Genomic DNA, 18,005 nt, shown 5'->3' with positions numbered 1-18,005 from the left:
ACCACTACCTCCCATGTGCATAAGATTTTCACTGGTAAACATTTCTTTTAGGGAAAATAATCTGACTACCACCAAACTCAATATGTTCATTCCTCTCTCGAACCCTCATTAGCCCCGATCAAATTGCGACCAATTTTTCCTTTTTTGTAATCACGCTACAGATTACAAGAAATGGAAAAAATTGGATTGGATCACCTACCTATTTTGCATTAATGTAAAGGTTATATTTTCTTCTTCCATTGATAGCCGTTGGAATACTCCTAGTAGAAGCTAATATATCCGCATAAGAATAAAACGTTAAATTCTCTCTAAAAACTTATGCCTATTCCGACCCATGAATATTATCCGACCAACGGACTTCTTCCTCTGTGGCATTCGCATCAACTCCTAACATTTCGTGACGATACGATCAAAATTGCGACCTGTAGCGTGATTACAAAAAAATGGAAAAATGAGATGCATAACCGACTATTACGATATCTCCATTGTTTGACCCCATACTCGAACCTACCTTGCATAGTTGTAAAGGTGTGATTTTCTACTTTCATAGCCAGACTTTGCATTTGGAAAGTCTCCAGCCAAAGCTGAGCTATTCGTCATTATAATTCAAATCTCAAAAATGAAAACTTTTGTTGGATTAGCGACTAATGCGATATCTCCATTGTTTGACCTTTTACGAAAACCTACTTTACATCGTTGTAAATGTGATATTTTCTTCTTTCATTGTCAGGAATACCCTTTTGGTATGCCCTTTATAGAAACTAAGATATTCGGTTTGGAAAAAAACGTTGATTTTCTCCAAATACGTTTTTTTGCCCATTCCGTCCCTTGAATATTATCTGGCCATCACCAAAATCAGTAGTGTCCTTCCCATCCGGGACCCCCATAAAATTACGACTTGTAGCGTGATTTTCTAAAAAACGGAAAAATTGGATGTATTACCGACTATTGCGATATCTCCTTTATTTGGCTACATATGCCAACCTACTTTGCATCATTTGCATCATTGTTAAGTTGGGATTTTCTAATTTCATAGCCAGGCTTTGCTTTTGGAAAGTCCCCAACAAAAGCTGTGTTATTTGTCATTATAATTAAAAGTTAAAGTATTGGATTTTATTTGCGACTATTGCGATATCTTCGTTGTTTGACCACCTACAACAACCAATACCCTTTATAGAAGCTGAGATATTCGGTTTAGAAAAAACGTTGTATTTTTCTCCAAATAAGTTTTTTGCCCATTCCGGCCCCTAAATATTATACGACCATCACCAATATGTTTACAAGGTTTAGATGGACAGAGGACGGAAACACATAGCCAGATCGACTCAGCTCGTCGAGACATTCATTTTGGTATATATAAGTATGGGTCTACGACCATTATTTCGATGCGTTACAAACTTTTTGGCCAAAACCAACTTATAATACCCTCCCCACATAGTGGTACAGGCACATCCTCCTGTAGAGACCAGCAAGGTAATTTGGTAACTGATACAGATAGTGTACTCAGGATATGGAAAGAACATTTTTCAAAACTGTTGGTATCCAATAGCAGCGAAGACGACGAAGATACCACAGTCCCAATCCCAGAAGATGGTATTGAATGTATACCGCCCAGCCAAGATGAGGTAAAGACAGCAATAAATCGGCTGAAGAATAATAAGGCAGCAGGAGCCGATGGCTTACCAGCCGAGCTGTTCAAAACCGGAGGCGACACGCTGATAAGGTGTATTCATCAGCTAGTTAGCACCATCTGGCAGGAAGAACGAGTACCCGACGATTGGAACCTGAGTATCCTGTGCCCCGTCCACAAGAAGGGAGATAAGACTGTATGCTCTAACTATAGGGGCATAAGTCAACTCCCTATTGCCTACAAGATCGTGTCAGGGATATTGTGCGAACGACTAAAGCCAATGGTCAACGAAATAATTGGACCATACCAATGCGGCTTTAGACCTGGCAAGTCCACCATTGACCAGATATTTACCCTGCGGCAAATCCTGGAGAAGACCCAAGAGATGCAGATCGACACCTACCACCTTTTTGTCGATTATAAAGCAGCCTTCGACAGCCCGCTGCGTTCAAAGGTATTCCAAGCCATGTCTGAATTTGGTATCCCCGCAAAGCTCATCCGGCTTTGCAAAATGACTTTAACTGACACGAGGTCCTCAGTTAAAATAGGAAAGAACCTCTCCGAAGAGTTTGGTACCAAAAGAGGTTTCAGACAAGGAGACAGCCTTTCATGTGATCTCTTTAACATCCTGCTGGAAAAGGTTATACGAGAGGCAAACGTCAAAAGAAGTGGCACAATCTACACCAATAGTCACATGTTACTTGCTTATGCTGATGATATAGACATCATAGGCCGATCAGTAAAAGAAGTAACTGATACCTTTATGAAGGTCGAAGGAGAATCTGCTAAAGTGGGTCTGGCGGTAAACGGTGAAAAGACCAAGTTGATGGTGTCGACGCGCAATGCGTCCATTGAGCTCGGACCGACTGTGGAAGTTGGTTCCTATAATATTGAGGTAGTAAAAGACTTCGTCTACCTCGGCACCTCCGTAAACACAACAAACGACATCAGTTGTGAAATAAAAAGAAGAATTGTATTGGCCAACAGATGCTACTTTGGTTTAAGTAAGCAGTTTAAAAACAAAGCCACATCTCGTCAAACAAAAATAACGCTCTACAAAACACTGATACTACCCGTGCTGATGTATGGCTCCGAAGCCTGGGTACTTGCGCAAGCAGACATGGCAGTGCTTGGTGTGTTTGAGAGAAAAATTCTTCGAAAGATCTACGGACCAATCGGCGTTGACGGTGAATATCGACGTCGCATGAACCACGAGCTGTATCTGCTATACAACGACATCAATATTGTTAAACGAATCGAGATGCAGCGATTGCGTTGGCTTGGCCATATCATAAGAATGAGCGATGATGAACCCGCTAAAAAGGCGTATGAATACATGCCACATGGCGGTGCACGCAGAATTGGCAGGCCAAGGAATAGATGGCGCAAACAAGTGGATGATGAGATGAAAAGGCGCGAAGCAACAAATAGAGAGAATTGGAGATCTTTTCTTAGTTCGGCCTATAGAACAAATGTTCTGTAATGGGCCAGCTAAGTAAGTAAGTAAGTACATAGTGGTGTAGGGTATAATGAATCGATGAACATCTTCCGTTTTGGTTTTTATAAGCTTTACGCAAAAAACACTTTGATACGACCAAAAGTGTGCCTCATCGAAATAATATTTCAGACAATTTGGAGTCAAGTAATTTCGAGGATGGGTCATATTGTTCCACCCCTTCCAGTACCTCCCCAACAAAAGTTCCATTTTTTCGCTATATTTTTCATCGTATATTTCATTTCAGTCAATGGAATTACAATTCCTTACAGACTAAGATAACAAAAATTTATAAATTTTAACTATTAAAGTTTAACCAATAGCATATTTCCTTTTTTCATTGTGTTATTTCAGTGTTATTTACAGAAACCACATTTATGAGCGTTTATTATTTAAAGCCCTATGGATCAAAACATACACCTAGTCAACCATGTTGGCTGTGCTCAAAACGAAAGAACTCCAAAATGTGTTAAATGAGTTCACACTGCTGGAATCAAGTATGATGATTGTTGCGATACATCAAGCGTGAATACTAACTAAATGACAGGCGTTGTACTTCGGTTGCAGAAAATGTTCGAAGATAAAGGTCACCCAAACCTAAGTTCAGCATACTGTTTTGTATCGCGTTCATCGCATTGTGATGAAATATGAGCTCAATGGTCGACTTAATCACCAAACATAAATTTTTTCTTTGTGCAGGATTTGATGAGCAATTACCCGCAACTAAAAGCAGATTTGACCAATTATAAAACTGAGATTAAAAAACAGACGGCTGCAGGGAAGAAACGTTTCTCTTCCGTCGCTTCACTGGGGGGAGTGAAATCTCTTTGGTAAAGTTTAAGCAGATTCCAAACATCTACTCTTTGGTTGCGTGGCTGGTATTCGATATTGTCTATATGTGAAAGTTTCAGCTCGGTAAAGCCGACTGATACTTTTTTACTTCTGATTTGATGCTATCACACTAAACTCATGCTTATGAACATTAATGATTGTTAAAACGTTTACATGTACATTAGGGCTATAACCAAAAAATACCATGACAGTTTGTTTTAGTTCGATTTGGCGAAAAAAGTTTCCGCACCGCCTAATATTTGAACATTTTTATAAAGAAAACCTTTGATTTTAGTTTTATTAACTAACATTTATTTTTATACATACATAAGTATGCTTTATTTATATTAAAACAAAGGTTTAAAATATATCGATTTGTCAAAATGTATGTATTGGACGTATATAGTATTTTCCTAGCCGATAGCCTTAGATGCTAGTGATATTTTTTATATAATTTTACTGTAATTTTTTATTATAATAAATATTTGAAATAAATAAATAAATAAAAATATAGTATTTTCGGCCAGTCCGAATTTGTTATACCCTCCACCACGAGTTGTATTGAAGTAAAATGGAACAATTAGTTTCCTTTCGTTTATAAAGAAGACTAAATACGAAATTTCAGCAAGTTCGGTACAACAATGTGGCTAACCTTCATATACCAAAATTCGGGAGGTACCGTTCCAAGGGGGCTATATTAAAACGTCGACCTGTACCTACAAATTGCTGGCCGAAAGTTTCTAGACGCAAAAAGAAAACTAAATACCAAACTTCCGATACTTCGGTAAGATAATGTGACTAAAACCCTCAAAATACGGGAAATCAAGAGGTACGCTTCTATGGGGGATATAAGAACCCGCGGACCTATACTGATAATTTTCTTCTGGAAGATTTCATAAGCACATGGAAGACTAAATAACAAATTTCAATCTTTCGGTGGGATATTGACGTCACAACCTTCAGAATTGCGAAAATCGGGAGGTAACGTTCTAGGGGGGGCTATATCGAAACGTGTACCTACACCGACGAATTTCAGTCAGAAAGGCTTTTACCTCCAACAAAGACTAAATACAAAATTTCTGCCAATTCGGTTGACCACACAACCTTCAAAACACCGAAAATCGGGATGTACGTTCTATGGAGGCTATGTGAAGGCGTGGACCTATACGGACCAAATTTCGGCCATTTCGGTGGATTATTGGGGCCACAACCTTCAAAATACCGAAAATCAGGATATACCGTTCTATGGGGGCTATATGAAGGCGTAGACCTATACCGACAAATTTCATATGGAACGATCAATACCCCAAATGAAGACCAAACACCAAATTTCAGCCATTTCGGTGGATTATTGAGGCCACAACCTTCAAAATACCGGAAATAGGAAGGGAAGTGGATTATTGTGGCCACAACTTTGAAAATATCGAAAATTGGGAGGTTTGGGGGCTATATGAAGGCGTGGACCTATACCGATGAATTTCTGGGGAAAAGTTGTGTACCCCCAACGAAGACGTAGTACCAAATTTCAGCCATTTCGGTGTGATAATGAGGCTAAAACCTTCCAAATACCGAAAATCGAGTGGTACCCTTCTATGGAGACTATATCAAAACGTGGACCAATATAGCCCATTTGCAATACCAAACATCCTAGGATTAATAGAAATTTCTATACCAAATTACAAAGCTCTGCCTTAAAAATTGCGAGCTGTATCTTGATTTCAACAGACGGACATGGTTATATCCACTTAGAATTTTACCCTGATCAAGAATATATACTTTATAGGGTCTCCGATGAATATTTCGATGTGTTACAAACGGAATGAAAAAATTTAATTATACCCTCCATATTATGGTGGAGGGTATAATAATAGATTTTTTCGATTTGCACTGCTGAATCGATTTGCGTTATTAAAAACTAATATTTGTGACTTTGAATTATTTTAAGAAATTATTCAAAACATGTGAAAACATGTGTTTTGATTACATTTCGATTTGCGTCAAAACTAACCATTAACGTAAATCGAGGTATTAATGTAATGGAAAATATAAAAGAAAAAAATGCAATGGAAAACTTGTATGCAATCGGTGCGAAAACTTTTTTAGCGGTAGGGGAAAAGTAATAATGCGTTTCATAATATTTTCCATGCTGTGGTGGTATTTTTGATGTTTGCAGAAAATTAAGAAAAATGATAACCATAAGAAAGAACCAAATTTCCTTTACAATTCCATTTGAAAAAATTAAAAAAAAAAATTTGTGCGAGCACATCTTCGATTTTTGGTAAAGAGGTTAAGGAAAAAATTCTGGTTTTAAATCTGTTCGCGTTCCCAAAATTGACCGATGCGCGCAAAAGTTATAGCGGTTTTTATTCTCTTATAAAGAAAATTTTGTTAAAATTTCTTATTTATTGTATTCAGAAAATGTATGCATGTATCAGTAACAGCATTTGATATCCATCCGTAGATGCACCATAATTTCTAAAATTTGTTTTTATTTTCGCGGAAAAAAAATAAAAAAAAAAAATCTGGGAGCAAATCTAAATTATACTGCATCAGAGTCCGTATAAAGCTCTAAAAAATAAATTAAAAATATGTACAGAATCTAAACAACGCGTAAAAAATATGAAACCTAAATTATAAACATTGGCAACACTGATAGGGTTTTGTCCTGTCAGATCCAGTTCGGATTTTATGGACTCATCTAAACCGGGCTAAATCTACACTTTTTTGCATTTATCAGGCCTTTATCTCAGAAATGAATTGGAATTTGGCCTTGCTGTCTTTAGCAATATTGTAGCCCTAAACTAGTAGAACTTATCTTTTGAAAAAAACCACATAAGAAAAATTCCATCTAGGGCATCAGAATTTATAAAATATAGAAAATTTTACATAATTGCTGAAATTCTTGTCAGTATCGGTTAAACTATTGGGAGTTGGACCAAGTAACCTTTTGCAAAAATCTTCCAAATAAAGCTCTCAAAAATTCTTTAAAACATTCTGAACCTCTAAAATGCTCACTTCATGATGTTTCAGCTGTATTTTGCATCATATCTTTTACAACACGTATTTCAAACACAGTTCACACCAACAGTTTTCTCTCGCATTTCGGAGTTCACCACTTTATTGACTTATTTATTAAATGGTCTTTGAAAAATATACTAAAAACAACGTGATAGAGGCATTTTACAGCAATGACATGTTCTAAAGAGTTGTGTATTACATTCCAGGGAATATTTTTTCAAAAGAAAATATTTTGAAAAAATTAACGGTTTTGGAGATACGGTGCGAAATATATAAAAATTGTGGAATTTTAGTATATATTTTGAAATTTGTGGCAATAAATGTATTTTTTCGAGTTCATTATTTCTCCAAATATTTTATTCTTGTCCTTATCTACAAATTTGCTTCAGAGGTCAGAAGAAGATTCCCATTGGTTTCAGAGATATAGCCCCGAATTTCTTTAAAAACTCAATATTTAACCATGTTTAGATGGGGCCATAAAATCCGAGCTGGATCTGACACAACAAAACCCAACTAAGGTTTCTTGCCGTTTGGGTCTGTACTTTCAAAAAATCCTCAGTTCGAATTGTTTGCACAAGATCACCTTAAAAATGTTGCACAGTGTTATTATATATTATTACATAAAACTGAAATGACGTTCGTACGTTAAAGAAAAAATCGACCAATTTACAACCGATTTGTTTCGGGTTTGTCTAATATGTTTATTAGGGTTATGACTTTTTGACATTTTTATACCCTAAACCACCCTGTGGTAAGGGTATTATATGTTAGTGCATTTGTATGTAACATGCCTAAGGAAAAGAGATGGACCCATAGTTCCTTCTAGGGATATGCATAGAATCACTTTCTGAGTCGATTTATGCATGTCGGTCCGTCCGTCCGTCCGTCCGTTCGCAACGTACAGGTCGCATTTATTGTTCGATTTGGATGAAAATTGGGGAAGATCATTTTTTTAGCCTAATGAAGAACGCTATTGCTTTTGGTGAAAATCGGTTCAGATTTGGATATAGCTCCCATATATTTTCGGCCGATTTGAGGTATTTGATGCACCAAACACGCTGTATCTGTCCAATTTTGATGAAATATGGAATGTGTGATGGAATTAGGTCTATAGATAAATGTGCCAAATTATATTGAAATCGGTTCAGATTTGGATATAGCTCCCATATATATTTTCGACCGATTTGAAATATTTGATGCACTAAACACGCTGTATCTGTTCAATTTTTATGAAATTTGGAATGTGTTACGGAATTACATCTATAGATAAATGTGCCAAATTATATCAAAATCGGTTCAGATTTGGATATAGCTCCCATATAATTTTTCCGCCGATTTTTGGTATTTAATGCACGAAAGACGTTATATATGTCCGATCTCAACGAAATATGGAATGTGGACGGAATTTGGTCTAGAAATAAGAGTTCCAAATTTTATCGAAATCGGTTCGGATTTGGATATAGCTTCTATATATATTTTCGCCCGATTTAAGGTATTTGATGCACAAAAGACTCTACGGTCCATTATTATATGTGTTCTTTTACTATCTGATGGATTTGAAAACGCACAATAAACTAATTTGGAGACATTAAAAATATTATTTTTACATTGAAAGTTAATACCAAGAAGCTCCTCCTTGAAATACAATCATCACTTTCAACTTTAAGTTAACCGGAACTCTAAAAATCTGTTCGGTAAATCCAAACTATAACAAAAGAAGACTTATAATAATGGGGGTATGTATGTCTAATTTTGATGAAATTTGGAATGTGTGTCGGTGTTTGGTCTAGAAATATATGTGCCAAATTATATCGTAATCTGTTCACATTTGGATTTAGCTCCCATATATATTATACTTATTCACAGTGGTGTAGGATATCATATAGTCGGTCCGCCCGACTTTGATCCTTTCCTTACTGTTTTTTTTTTTCTCAAAAATGATTTCCTGAGGTGAGAATGAACGAACTTTTGGCTATTAATGCCTAAAATAACATTCATTCCATTTTATTATAAAAAGGTTCCACACAAACTACTTTGAAAACAAAAATTGAAAAAACTCTATCATATGAAAAAAATTTTCCCTTGGCAGTTTTTTTTTGAGATGTGTGTTTTACTTACTATTTGTATGTAAGTTAAGCTTAATCTCATAGTTGTTGTTTTCAAATTTAAAAACAACAAGTTTAAAGTGGGTGTAGTTAAAATTGATTACATATGGGGATGGCAGAGAAGACTAGTTTCGTCCAATGCCAATTGGACTCATCAGTTCTCTTAGTTCTTTGTATTACAAATAACTAAGAGAACTGATGTTCTTTGTATTACAAAGAACTAAGAGAACTGATGGCGTTGGACGAAACTAGTCTTCTCTGCCATCCCCAAAAGTAATCAATTTTAACTACACCAATGCACAGTGGTTCCACCCATTGGCCAAAAATAAAAAAATTAATGTCAAAATTTTGGTGAAACATCTGGCAACTCTGACAGCTATCACATGGACCTTTTTAAAAATATATTCATTTTTGTTTCATTCGAACGCGATCTTCATAATAATAGCTTCAAAAGTCGGAACATTTGACTAATATTTTTTTGTTGTGAGTACAACCTATATTTTAAGTGCTAGTAAATATAATCAAAACATCGCGAAACTAATACGTATAGCAAAATATTACTGTGGATTTTGAAGGGGGAGGTAATAGCTTCATTTTCATTAAAAAATTGTGTTTTAGCGTGTTGTGGAATTCTAGTTAGCTGCATATTTTCTTAGTGTATTTTGTAATGCCGATTCGATCATATACTTAAATTTGACCTAAGGTTTTAGTCATGATGCCCACCAGTGCCCACCTCGGGTATAATTTTCCAAAGTAGCTCATGGGTTTAAGATTATTCAGTATTAAAATCAGCTGCCATATAGTGCCAGACTATAAATGGTGGGCCGCTGACAAAAGCTGCTCTAGAATAGGGTTTCTATGGATATATTAGCGTATAACTCTGTTATCTGACCACGTACATTAACATAATTGGTATCAGTGGCAAGATGAAGAAATCTTCTTCCAAATTTGTCTTACGTTGGCGGTACGTGCCTTCCAAGAAGAACGCCATAAGATCTATATTAAAAATTTTACCAATTTTCAGACGAAAATGTTGATTTTTTTAATCCGCTAAATTGGTGGGATTTTATGTTGTTTTGGAGATTGTTTTGTTTCCCCAAGCCAATTTTTGCATCATAAGATAATCGGGACCTTTGTTCATGTCATTTTGTATTAACAGCATAAAATAATTCTTACCGTATACCCCCTCCATAGGGGAAAGGGGGGAGAATGTTACGCTCGTGGTTTCATAAAACACTCTTAGCAGCAGCACAACGCTGTAACCAGCGCATTAGCTTGATATTTACACGGGAAATATTTTTGGCCACTTTCTCCATACAAGTGGATCCACTGTGCAATGGTGAGCAGAACAGAATTTAAGAGAATATAAGAGAATTTAACATTTGTCGATTTTCATGGTTTTTCTAAATTGTTTTTTAATTGTGAAAACACAGTTTTAATCTAAAATCGTGGATGAAATTATTTATTAAATATTAATTACAAAAAATACTTAAACGTCTGCGCTTTGTTGAATTAATAAAAGTAAGAGTATTTTACAGCAGCCACCAGTGGATGCCCGTGCACACCATTGAACTGCACCCACTTTAAAATTGTTGTTTTTAAATTTGAAAACAACAACTATGAGATTAAGCTTAACTTACATACAAATAGTAAGTAACCCTAATGTTTATATTTTTTCCAAGGAAGGATCTGACATATTTTATCTCTTAAATATGGTAAAAAATCAGCGAAACTTTGCAAAAAATATATTTTGATATATATTAAAAACAAAAAAAAACAAAATTCCAATAACAACCTCACAGGCAACTGTGTTGGTGTTCTTTTCAACTCACAGAATTCGAAGAATTCTTAGTTGATACGTGTTGACATGTTGCAAAATATTTTGATTTTGGTGTTTCTTTGGAAAAGCCGAAAAGTGAGTGTGATTCTCATTCAAATGAGAATACTAGACACTTAAAGAGTTCGGTTTTTCGCTAAAAAGGCATCATTTCAAAAACTGAGAAGCCAATTGATAATTCCCTTCGCCGGGATGAAATCATGATATTGGTAGCGATCAGTAATATTTTGCAACACTGTCAGTTCGTTTTAAAAAACATTACTCTCTGTAATAGAGGGTAATAAATGAAGTTGAGCCAATGGGGGAATACTCCACTCAAGCATTTTGAAGAAATTTAATTGTTTCCTGGCATTTCGTTGCAGGCTTTTCCAACATTTTTCACTTTTTTAGCGAAAAGCGTATATGCACAAACTGTAAGTTACATTTTATGTTTTTGTTTTACCAATATTTGAAAATTCTAAAAAATTCTTTTTTTAAAAAATACCGAAAATATGGTATTGTTCTATGGAGTATATTTTAAAACATGGAAAAGTACTTTTTCTTCTTCTTCATCTGCCGAATACGGATTTCCCATCATACAATTACAATTTAGTGTTACTATAATTAACTTAACTAATTGCTGAAACTATTACTCAATTAAATGACATTTTTATTCAATTATCGAAAGGCTTCGGTTTGTGGTGGCTTTCAAAAGACTTCGTTCTTCTGCAGACCCAGATTCAAAAAAAAACGAATTCTGATATTTTTGGATCCACATCTTGACGATATATAAAATTCTCCTTATTTTATATCAATTATGACAGAGTGTTTGAACAAAACCATACTTCTCCGAATATTGTGCTCGCGTCCGTTTTTTTGAAAACATTATAATTGCAGATAAGATATTTGAATTTAGAAGTGGGACTGCAAAAACGCCAGAGCATTGATTTTAATACTTGGAATGACTCATAAAACATATTTTTGAATACAGTAAAATATCTATAAATCCAGAGATAGAGATAGAGCCAGAGATAGGTTACCAGAAGAACGCAAAGGGACAGCAACGCGGACGCCTTTCAGCTAGTAGTATTATAAAAATAGTTTGTCACAACTCTAGATTTTGTGGTCGGACAAACTTGCACTGTGCAGCAGCTACTCATTACTTAATAATGAGTGACACAAGTGGGTTTGACTTGTAAAACTTTTTTTGGAAATAACCAGAAAAAAAATCTTGTTTGTAATACTTTCTATTGGGTTATATGGCAAATTTTGCTGGGCTTTGGGAGTTTCTATACATCCCTAAATGGAATATTTTTTATTTGAGTACAACAACAATTATTAAATTATAGTGTAATTTTATAGATATGCAATAGTATATACACTAGGGTGATTCGATAAAAAAAGCTTCCGCACAAAAAGCTTTTAAAGTTTTTATTTTTCAGAACTTTTGAAAAATGTTTGAAGTCACTGTAAGCAGATATCTAACTGAAAACAAGGTATAGGGGCACACGACATAACTAAAATGACATAACCGTTTTTTTCTCACTAATTTTATGCCATATATCATTTTATATTATATATAACTTTATTTCATATATCATAAAAATTAAAAGTGGTTTGTGTCAAGTCAAGCTTAATCTCATATTTGTTGTTTTCAAATTTATAAACAACAAAAATTCATCAGTCACCCTTATTCTTGAGCTCGAGTCGTCATAAAATTGGGGAAGGGTTCTTTGTTTCAATACAAAGAACTGATGAGTCCAAGTGGCGTTGGACGAAACTAGTCTTCTCTGCCATCCCCTAAAGTAATCAATTTTAACTACATCCCACTTTAAACTTGTTGTTTTTAAATTTGAAAAACAACAAATACAAATAGTAAGAAAATCATTTTTGAGAAAAAATTTCAAAAAGTTATAACTGAAAATCGTGGGTTAGATTCCACGGCCAAGCAACTTCAAATTAATTAACAATTAATTAATGTCGTTATTATTATTTATTTTATTCATTTCCCACTTGAGCATAGAACGCCAACAGTAGCCGTTTTTCATCTAATTCAGGTTGGAGCTATGTCCCCTTTGGGTCTTCCTAATTTATTTAAACTCTAAAATATTTAACAATTCCTTGGATTTTATCATTTGTATATTTCCAAAATTGGTCATTGTAAAATAAATTGAAAAATAAATCTAACCTGAGGCTTTGTTATGCGTTAATTGAACTTTAGTGAAATGAAATAATGTTAATACTTCGTGTTTATTGTTCGACCTTGTCGTCAACGTTTCTTTGAATCTTACAGGTTTGGTGATTATCACTATTATAATTAATTTTGATATGTATACCCAGCAAACCAAATGTCGGATGTCCGACATATCGGAACAATTTCGGAAGCAAAATCGTTCAGATTTCGTATCGATTTCTATACAATTTTTCGTAGAGGAATTCGTTCAGTTTTCGTTCCGATTTCGGAGAAAATGTCGGAAGTAAATTTCCCTTCGAATTTGCTAAAGTTTTTCTTCCGATTTCGTTACGAATTCGGATCGATATGTCGGAATAAAATTTCCCTTCGCACAACAACCACCTTTTGTATATATCTAACAAGCAACATTTTAGTTTGTTGACGAAAAACAAAATGGTTGGTTATAAAATTCGCATATACATTTTTTTAAATATTTTAAATATAAATGCAACATATAATAATTCAAGCTAGTGCTGATATACTCAACATATTCGTACACAAAGTTTACATTGTTCTACTATAACTACAAAATAATAACAACAGTGAAAATCATAAGATATCTTTGAAATTATAATCTTCCAATTAAAACATAACAAAGAAAATTTATCAATAAAAAAGATGCATCAGAGAAAAATTTTTTGCTTCGATAATCATACGAAATTATTCCAAAATCGTTCAGAAATCATAACGAAAGTTCGGAAGGTACCTTAGATTTTCATACGACATTATTCCGAAATCGTTCAGAAATCTGTACGAAAATTCGGAGGAAAAAATTCGAATTACGAATTTCCCAAGGATTTTCTTCCGATTTCGTTGCGAATTCTGACCGAAATCGATCCGATTTCGCTCCGACATTTCGTTCCGAAATTATGTCAACCACTTCATACAACTTTCGTTAAGATATCGTTACGATTTCGGATCAGATATCGGACGTCACGTCCGAAATTTGTTCCGATTTCGTTACGATATCGGTACGATTGGTTTGCTGGGTATGTACATTGTCTACATACATATGTATATGTACGTATATTCACATACAATTAAATTATTAAAAAGCTACCTAAGCAACTTAAACAAATGCATTGTCATGCATTTAATTATGATTTAAGATCAATGAAAGCTGATTTCCAAACAAAAGACATAAATTGCTTAACGCGCAACATAATGGTGTTGCAATTGTTTTAATCACAGGATGAAAATGGAATTTTGTTTTAAGAAAAGAAATAAATTAATAATTAAAGAAAACAACTATATAGACAATAATGACAATCGTCCCATGAATAGTGGAACGAACTTTCACATAAAATTAATTCACATTATGTGTGAGCTATTCAGCCATTGTCTGCTTCTTTGTCAGAAGACATCATTTGTTATTAGTGAAGCTGGAGGTTTTTATTTGTTGATATCTGCAGTATGTCGGGGAAGTTTAAAAACACTTTCTGTTTATTTATTTTGTTTTTAATAAAGTCATGTTTATTTATTGTTTTGCACTTTCCTCTATTATTATTAAAATATGAATGCATTATTAACATAATTTGTCAGTAATTTAGATTTTATGTTATTAAGTCATTTGTATATCCATAAACTTTATATCCATATTTTTTTTAATGAAAGAAAAATATATTCCAACAAAATTCCAAGACATTATTAAAACGCAGAGTTTGTTTGTTATACCATTTATACAGATCAAATAAATCGAAAGCAAACATGCAACAAAAACGTAAAACTTAATATTCCGATCCCCATTGTTATGTACATACTTTCATTAAGAAGAATAACCAAGAATTGTTTTTTTTTTATTTTTTCCCAATATTGTCTTTTAATGCCGGCAAAACGACATTCTTGAACGGACACTCCCACGTTCAACAACAATAGTACAATAATAACAGGTCCCATAATAAAAAACATGACCGCAATTAAAATAACTTTTTAATATTTTTAAGTACAATAATAATAACAACAAGATTGAAAAGGTTTCTGACATTTTAGACATAAATTAAAATTTTACTGGAGAAAATATTAATGAAAAAATATGGTTTTGTAAAAATAACATATTTTAGTGGAGTGAGTTTTTATTGCCTTTTCATTCTTTTTAAACACTCCACAACAAGATAGAGGGTATATTAACTTTTGTCATTCCATTTGTAACACATCAAATTACTTCTCGGAGACTCTATCTATATCTATATATATAAAGTAGAAAAATGTTTGTACGTTTGTTTGTTTGTTTATTTGTTTGTTTGAAGTTTATGGATTCAAAAACCGCTAAACCGATCTTCCTCAAATTTTCAGAGTATATCACTACATGGCCTGAAAGTAACATAGGCTATAAAATGTTTTGAAATTCCGCGTTGATCCGGAGATATAGCATCAGAATCGGAGGTACCTCCAAAAATTTAGATGTTGTATGCAAATATCTATAGAATGGTATCTTTTACCATCTCCAAATTTTAGATGTGTGAATGAATTTGGTCTAGAAATACATTTGCCAAGTTATATTAAAATCGGCTCAGATTTTGATATAGCTTCCATATATATTTTCGGCCGATTGGTGTGCCAAATTATATCCAAAGCGGTTCAGATTTGGATATAGCTCCCATATACATTTTCGTCCGTTTTCATGTATTTGATGCAACAAACACGCTATGTACACCTGATTTTAATGAAATTTGGAAGAAAATTGGCCTACAAACAAATGTGTCAAACTATATTATACCTTAGTCGGGGTAGCGAAGCGCACTGGGTTCAGCTAGTATGTATATAAAGTAGAAAAATGTACGTTTGTTTTTTTGTTTATTTGTTTGTTTGAAGTTTATGGATTCAAAAACCGCTAAACCGATCTTCCTCAAATTTTCAGAGTATATTACTACGTGACCTGAAAGTAACATAGGCTATAAAATGTTTTGAAATTCAGCGTTGATCCGAAGATATAGCATCAGAATCGGAGTTACCTCAAAAAATTTAGATGTTGTATGCAAATATCTATAGAATGGTATCTTTTACCATCTCCAAATTTTAGATGTGTGAATGAATTTGGTCTAGAAATACATTTGCCAAGTTATATCCAAATCGGTTCAGATTTGGATATAGCTCCCATATATATTTTCGTCCGATTTCATGTATTTGATGCACCAAACACGCTATGTATACCCGATTTTAATGAAATTTGGAAGAAAATTGGCCTACAAACAAATGTGTCAAACTATATTATACCTTAGTCGGGGTAGCGAAGCGCACTCGGTTCAGCTAGTAATATATATATGGGGATTTCTGAGTGAAATGAGGTTTTTGATTCCTTTATTTTTTGCTGTGGTGATGCTGCTCATCAGCGAAACTTATCATATATTTTCAGTTTTTTTTTTGTCTGACGGCTCCAGAGATATAGCTACTTGGAAAAGTCGAATTCTGTTAAAACTGTATGCAAATAAATACTCATAACGTCTTTAATATTGGTTCAATTTGAAAAAATCTTTTTTGTATATTTTGTTGTTTTATCAGCCATTTAATAAACAAGTAAAAACGTTAAGTTCTTTTTATACCCCCACCATAAAATAGTCTTAATTAAAATGGAATAATTAGTTTCCTTTCATAATTTTAGGTGGAAACATTTTTCGAGTATTGATACCCCAAATGGCTAATTATCTAAACTAACCTAAAAAATGTGTTCATCCAGGGATATATCAAAGTGTCTACCCATCTCTACGATTTTGGTGGAAATATTAAATTTTAAATTACAGGTAGTTTGGTTAAAAAATGTTGTTAAAATCCTCAAAATACCGAAAATCTGGGGGTACCGTTATATGGGGGCTATACCAAAACATGGACCTATATTGAGGATTTTTAGCGGAGAAGTTTTGTGACTCAGAATTTTATCCTGATCAAGAATATATATAGTGTCGGAAATGTATATTTCTATGCGTTACAAACTGAAAAACAAACTTAATATACCCTCCATACCATGGTGGAGGGTATCAAAATAGACAAATAAAATTGCACAGTGGACTTGGATGCAATTTTCGCGATTTAATTTGATTTTTTTTATTAAATTACGATCAATTAAAAAATTTGAAATCCTAATTCGAATGATTACTATTTTTTCTATTTTTTTTTAAATTTGTCAATACAATTTTTCCTTTATACCAGTGTGAAACAAAATTAATTTTTTTAACATTTGTTTTGCTGTTTTATATAGGAATTTATCTTAACCATTTTGAAAACTGCGTCATTTTTCGATTTTGAAAATGGATTAGCAATTATCGTACCAGCCCAACAATATACTAAATAAATTGTTGATCAAATAAATACAGCTGGGGAATTATATGACTTGGCATCCGAGCCGCATAATCTACCAAATAAAAAATACGAAAGAGAATTTGAATTTGAAACATTCAATGGCTAAACCAATCGCGGGCACAAAAAACTTAATTCAGTAATACCCACTAATGCTGGTACACTTATTGCTAAGCCATTCTTAAAATCGCAAAATGAAGAAGCTTTTAAGACGTTTAAGATAAATTCCTAAATAAAACAACAAAACAAATGTTAAAAATTTAATTTTGTAATTTTTGGTAAAATAACAAATGTTTCACACTGGTATAAAGGAAAAATTGTATTGACGAATTATAATAAAATTAACAAAAATTAGTAATAATTAAAATGCCACTACCAAATAGGACTTCTCATTGAAATTTTTTCTTTGCTTACCTTTATACTTCGAGCTGACGATTGATGTTTGGGTATAAAAAAGTTTCTTGTTGAAGAAGTTATTGAAAAATAACTTCGGTGGAGAATATCCACAAACAAGAAACAAGGGAACTGATGAGATCCAGTGGCGTGGATCGAAACTATAGTATTCCTTGCCTTACTCCTTGGCGAAC

General features: G+C 33.7%; 1 protein-coding gene across 3 annotated transcripts in view; it reads right to left on the bottom strand.

Moving 5' to 3' along the window:
* The window catches only part of Tmhs (Tetraspan membrane protein in hair cell stereocilia), an 81,518-nt gene that overhangs the window by 21,008 nt on the left and 42,505 nt on the right, over nt 1–18,005 (bottom strand). The window lies entirely within an intron of this gene.

Source organism: Musca autumnalis, unplaced genomic scaffold (assembly GCF_047663935.1).
Source record: "Musca autumnalis isolate F117 unplaced genomic scaffold, ASM4766393v1 scaffold_4, whole genome shotgun sequence".
Lineage (NCBI taxonomy): Eukaryota > Metazoa > Arthropoda > Insecta > Diptera > Muscidae > Musca > Musca autumnalis.
The sequence above is the reverse complement of the archived record's forward strand: the minus strand, read 5'-3'. Positions and strand labels throughout refer to the sequence as shown.